Here is a 6,299-nt window from a genome sequence, read left to right on the forward strand (position 1 = left end):
CGATGACCCTCGCTCTGATGTAAATGTTCACTCTGGTGTGAATACATGTATACGAAGGTTGTCCAGTAAAATCTTGGAAAAAGCAATTTTTTCGAAAAAAAAAAATGGGCACACTTAGCTACAATTTTCAATGTTTATTTTTCATTTTCAAGTGCATCACATTTTCTAACGATATTGGATAAAATATAGATTCATTTATGTTTACATGTACATAAGGTACTGTCTTACGGCGAACGGTCAAAAACCAAAGTTTACAAAAGCTTTTCAAACATTTCAATGCATTTGGTTAATGAGAATTTGCTGAGAAAACTAACAAAAGTTGACTCCAGATTCGTATAGAATAAATCAGATTAGTTGGAAGCTTTAAAACAAAAGATAGTGATAAAATTTCAAGTATCAGCAATAACCATCTGCTGCGAAAACTGACAAAATAGTGTTTTTTTCTGTTTGTACAGATGCACACTAAACAGGAAGTTGACAAAGAATTCGTACAACAACGAATCACAACATATGACTTGCCTAAACGAAGATCTTGCTTAAATTTCAAAAATCTGCTGCGTGCAGAGAGACAAGCAAACAAACACAAAGGATTACCCCCTTTCCTGGTAATTTTAAAGAAAAAGGCACATAATGGCACCTTTTAAAAGAAAGATGATAACCGTGTTAAGCTGATGGGTTTAAACTGTCACTCTCCTCTTCGGGTGATTCTTTATTCGAGTTGTTTGAAAGACCTTCAACAAAAAACACCTTTTTATTCATTGTTCAAATACATATGAATTTAACAGTATGCTACAAACATTTTTAACATAATGAAGATGAGTTTTAATATGAATATGATAAGAAATATGACAAAACTTGCCCTTTTTTCTCCATTGTCGTATGGTGAAAAATGTGATGAGAATGATGATGATAAGTAATGGACATATGACTGATACCGGAACTACGATTTTTAAACTATTTAAACTGTTGTTTTCTCTCTCCACTCTAAAATAAAACGGTTAAAACAAGGTAGTTTAGATACAAGTACTTGATTATATATATTTACCATCACTAACATTTTTAAATAAAGAAAGTTTGGGTATATTGTATTTAATGCTGCATAATCGTCGGTTCGTTTTACAGTAAAAAACATAGGAAAAAGACCAAAATAATTTACCGTATTTTTTTTTTTTACAAATCACTTCTATTAAGAAAATTTATAAAATCTTTGTTTAGAAAATAGTCTGTTTGGCCATATGTCACTTTACTTATATCATATGTTGTTTTTTTTGCGGATGTGAAACAACAGACCCAAATACTTAACGCTCACCTGGGTCAATGCACATGAAGCTTTGTTCTTCTTCAATAAAATATTTATACCTATTTATTCCGTTGAAATCTAGACTTTCCATACATGTACCTTAGTTAGCCCCTCTTGTCATGGTCTGGATATTCTTCTATATACTATATTTCAAGAAATATCCCTATCAATATGACTAATCACAGTTTTGTTATTCCCAAAGAAAAACTTTTACAATTAGATTTAAAAATAAATAATTTAATTTCAGTTGTAACGCGTAATTTGATTGGTTAGACGTTTTTTCCATTTCGTTTAACATAATTTGCCTAGGTCACAATGAGTTACGTCAAAAATGTATCACTCCACTTGACGTTAGTTTTAAAATTATGCTCACGTTGAAACCTTTTTTGGAGGAAATATTGTCTCATTGTCTACAGTGAAATTAAATTATAAGAAATGAAGCTTATTTCAACTTATGTTATTCGATATAACATAACTTGGGGCAGTTTACGCTTAAGCGGTTAATAAAGCGTAAACTGCCCCAAGTTATGTTATATCGGATAACATAAGTTGAAATAAGCTTCATTCCTTAAGGTAGTCCGATCCTCAGGTTTATAAAATTAGCAGTTAATTAAGTAATCAGAAGTACTCGTAAAAGTATCTCTGAATCCACAAAGTTATGTGAATTTATCCACAGTAAGTCTTTAATGTTCAAGATTAAACATATATAGGGGAAATTGTCAAATCTCCAAAATTTTTGCAGAAAAAGCGAACTGAAATATCAGCAATGCATTTTCTTATTGCAAACTGATCAACAAATATATTTTAGGTTAAAACACGATAGGTATCCAGACATTCAGAGACATTATCATAATTTTTATACTTATTTGGTATTTTTTGTCTTCTATTTCCGTCATGTATTCTATGATACATAGTGAAAAAGGTTTTTGTTATCATTGCAAGACACCACAAATCACTTCTTATTGTATATCATACTAATAAGCATTGGTATCTAAGGCTGGATTCAAGAAAATCTTATTTCTCTAAAACTGTACTAATTTTTTTCCTCATATAGGGTACAAATGTCAATTTTTAAAGACCTTTTCTAAGACTTCCAAAAGCCTTGAATCTTATAAAGATGAATAAAATGAAAATTGTTACATGAAAAATTTTCATTTTCAAGCTTCATTTTGATGCATTTCAAATTAAATATAAATTTTGGAGTTATCCTTCCTGGCTGAGGATCGGATATCCTTAATAAATATTATTTTGTAAAATTTTGACCCTTATTACGCACGTGACTTACCCCGGGGGTATGATTTCATCAAACTAGAATCTTCATCTCCTGATGATGCTTTCATAACATTAACTGACCATGATTTTTCTGTTTTATGAGATTTTCAAATAGTTTTTGTTTCTTATGAGATATAAAGTAAATATTAATTTGATTCTTTATTGTCGTCTTTCTTCCCGGAGGGCATGACTTCAAGAAAGTTAAATCTACACTACCTAAATATTTTTTTCTACATCATCATGATCTGTCGTAGTTTTCTGTCCCTGATAAGACCTCCCTTAAATAACTAGTATCTAAACTTTGATCCCGTACTGCAGCTCTAGGGTCAGGATTTGTACAAACTCAAATCAACACAATGTAATAAAAGTTTCAAATTTATTTTTTTTTCCCTTAATTTGAATTAACCTGAATTTGCCTTGATACAAGGATACTTTGATGCAAATTTGGCTAAAATTGGGCCAATTGTTAAGATGTCAAAAATGTGTTTAAAGAAAGTCAAACAACTTACCACACTCATGATATTAATTGATTGATTCAATGTTGTTTTTGTCCCTCAGCTATGTTAAGGACCAATATGGAAAATGTGACCTTTCCACCGTTTTAATATGTATTGCTTCTTTTAAAAAGTTTTAACAAAGCAACTGAATACTTGTAGAAAAGGTAATATAGCTATCAATAATGGATAGGACTGGGCCGTAGTTATTACCAGTTATATCGCACGTATCAGCTGTTTGTCACGTGACTTCTATAAAAATAGAATTGTTAAGCTGAATGTAGGAAATGTGGATAGTGCAAGGGCATACGCTTGTTTTTTCAAGAAAATAATTGAAACACATTAAAAGAGGTTTATATCCTCTACCCAAAAAGTGCTGGGAGCTAGTCAGTGCTGTTTGCGAAGTACTTAAAATTTTGCCGAAAATGCTTATAATAGCTAAAAATTTCCACTTCGCTTAAATTCTGTTATAAATAAAATTAATGTTATGCAGACCAGGATCAGCTCCCAGCACTTTTCAAAATATACACTATATGAGCAATACATATTCCAAATTTCAGCTCAAACAAAATAGTCTAATGCCCTTGCACTTTTGATGTATATCACGAATACACTCATCGTTTTAGCGATATTCTCTATATTTCTTATCCCTGTGCAGCTTCAATGCTACTAGATAAATTCATATTCTATACACATTGTATTTAAAAAATTATTTTCTTTTAGTTTTAATGATTAGGTCTAAAAATTAGCAATGGTATCATATTTATTTAAGCATTCTTGTAATTATTAAACCAGTGAATTTACTCCTCCGGATCACTTGTGCTGCGTCATGTCAAGGCTGATGACGTCATATTTGACAAAGGGCTTTCTTCTATTACTCGACTGTATCGCTATCAAGTATTGCAATTTTACAAGATTTTATAAATAATCGATAAAACAGATAAATTCAAGTTGTTATTTACGCATGATCATGTAGTAATTAATTTTTGTAGCTTGTTAAATTTCAATGACGTCACAATTAAACTTCCAATACGATGTACAAGGAATGCGAACTCTGACCTTCCTTAACATAGCTGAGCCCGCTCCAAGTTTTTTTTTTTTAATCAGAAAGAAACATACGAGGGTTGTTCGAAAAGTTCGTGGACAACTGTCATGTCTTTTTTATTTGACGTCATATGTTATCCAAATTTAGCAGTAATATTTTAACAATAAATCCAAATGATATGTATTAATTTGGACAAAATATTATGATTGATTAAAAACTTATCCAGATTTTTAAAATGCAAAAATCGGATCGCGGAGCAGTCAAAATTTAGTCAGTTACAGACAATACAATAAATAATGTCTATAGTCAAATTTGTTTAAAATGGAGGAAAAAAGAAAAACTACATAGAAATTCAAATTAAGAATTGTTACATCAATAAGTGTACCAAATTATGGTTTTATATTTCGCTTTGTTGAAAAGAAATCAACTTGAGAAGATAAGTAGTACTTATTGAAAACGACAAAAACGATGACGTTTTAGAACATCACGAAGCAGCAGATACCGAAGCAAATTTGTGTTCTTATCAGGAAAAATCCTGAATAAACTCTAAAAGTGTTGAAGGAATCAAGAAAATATGTCACAAGCGAGTTGTGCATGTTGTACAAATAGTACAGGCAGTATTTGAGTGAAAGATTCTTTGTATCGGATGAGGATGACCTGTGAAAATTTTTTTTACTGTAAACATCTGAACAAAACTTTAAAATTTGAAACGTAAATGAAAGACAAAGGCCCTTTTAAAGTTGCTTATCCTGTGAAAGCAGAGTTAAGTACTAAAAGAAATTTAAACCTTAATAAAGGAGATTATACAATGATATCAATTCTTAAAAAATAAATGTCAAGTATTAGAAAAAGAATTTTATGAATGGGCATTGGAATATTCTGTGTGAAATGCATAAGTATAGTATCTATTATAAATTATCGACGCTATGTGTTGACGTTACATTGCCGTTTTGTGTGCTCCGCGGGTACAAAACATATTGATTTTAAAATGAAGTAAATTTATTTTTGTTAAATCGAATGGAATGAAACTTCACGCATCAACAAATCAAATATTTTTACATATTATGATGTGCTTGTTTTAAAATTCCAGTGAGTAATATAAGGAAGATGGACATCGTCCACGAACTTTTCGAACAACCCTCCTATATCCGATGAAATAGCGAGTTGATTGAATGATTTAAATCTTAACAAGAGTAAAATAATACTTTTTAAAAACCTTTTTAGGGTTTTATAAAAAAGAATGAAGTAAAATTTATGCATTTATGATTTACAAATGTAATTAAATAACAGGCATTACTTTCAGCATGAGATTATGTGTCTCAGATATTGTGTGTTTTGCTTTATTATCCTGCTTTCTGGGGTTTTTTTTGTGTGTGTTTTTTTTTTCAATTCTAACGAGAAGTCTACTTACTGATGTTTGGGTGTCGTCTTGTCTGTTTTACTATTGTTTGGCATTCTGTCTGTCGTAAGGCTTATCATTTCATGACACTGTGAATCTGTAAAAAAATATATATCAGTGATTTTTGCATTTTCAAAAATTAATCAAGCCAAATCAATTGATTTTTTCCCTTTTTAGCTGATATATTCTTCTTTAGACATGTAATTATGGCAATCATTTTTACTTAATCTATTTCAACACCACTTTTTGACAATAGATTGATTTTAACAGCTAAGATATAAACCAATATTTCCATATACATAAAACATACCTCCAAGACGAATTTTCATTATTGGTATTTGGTATATATTCAGTAGGAAATATTTCTTGCAATCATATTAAAAAAGCTTTTATTGAAGATAAATTACACAGGAATGATGCTGTTGAGTTATATGCGGGCGGACAGGGTGTCGAAAACTGTGTGCAGTCGGCAAAGTAGCTTTTCCTTATGCATTGGCATTCCTTATTGAATTCGGTACACTTTCCGGCTGCAAATAAAAAAGAATAAAATAACAAAATAAATTAGGGGTTAACATCATTCGTACTAACGTAGAGGGAAAAAAGACGTGTTTTTAATCACTGATGTCCACGAATGCTCTTTTGGTAAAGGTTAAAGTTTCCGAGATGCAAATCAAACCTCAAGGTCAAGGGATAAGAATGCTGTTATCCAAAAGAAATTACTTGTTTCAATAATTATATCAGTAAAGTATGTAAGTCAGAGCACCTACAAGTCAAGAGTTAAGACAAGTT

At 30.7% G+C, this 6,299-nt stretch overlaps 1 long non-coding RNA gene across 1 annotated transcript; it reads right to left on the bottom strand.

Annotated features, from left to right (window-relative positions):
- Positions 1-858: 858 nt before the first annotated feature.
- Positions 859-6,038, bottom strand: LOC134244062 (uncharacterized). The gene is made up of 3 exons (XR_009987158.1): positions 5,918-6,038; positions 5,523-5,607; positions 859-984 (listed from the first exon to the last, which is right to left on the bottom strand). It is a non-coding gene; the product is annotated as an uncharacterized LOC134244062 (long non-coding RNA).
- Between the last annotated feature and the right edge of the window lie 261 nt (positions 6,039-6,299).

This window comes from Saccostrea cucullata, unplaced genomic scaffold (assembly GCF_032062105.1).
Source record: "Saccostrea cucullata isolate Sc308-1 unplaced genomic scaffold, CSIRO_AGI_Scuc_v1 ctg2439, whole genome shotgun sequence".
Classification (NCBI taxonomy): Eukaryota; Metazoa; Mollusca; class Bivalvia; order Ostreida; family Ostreidae; genus Saccostrea; species Saccostrea cuccullata.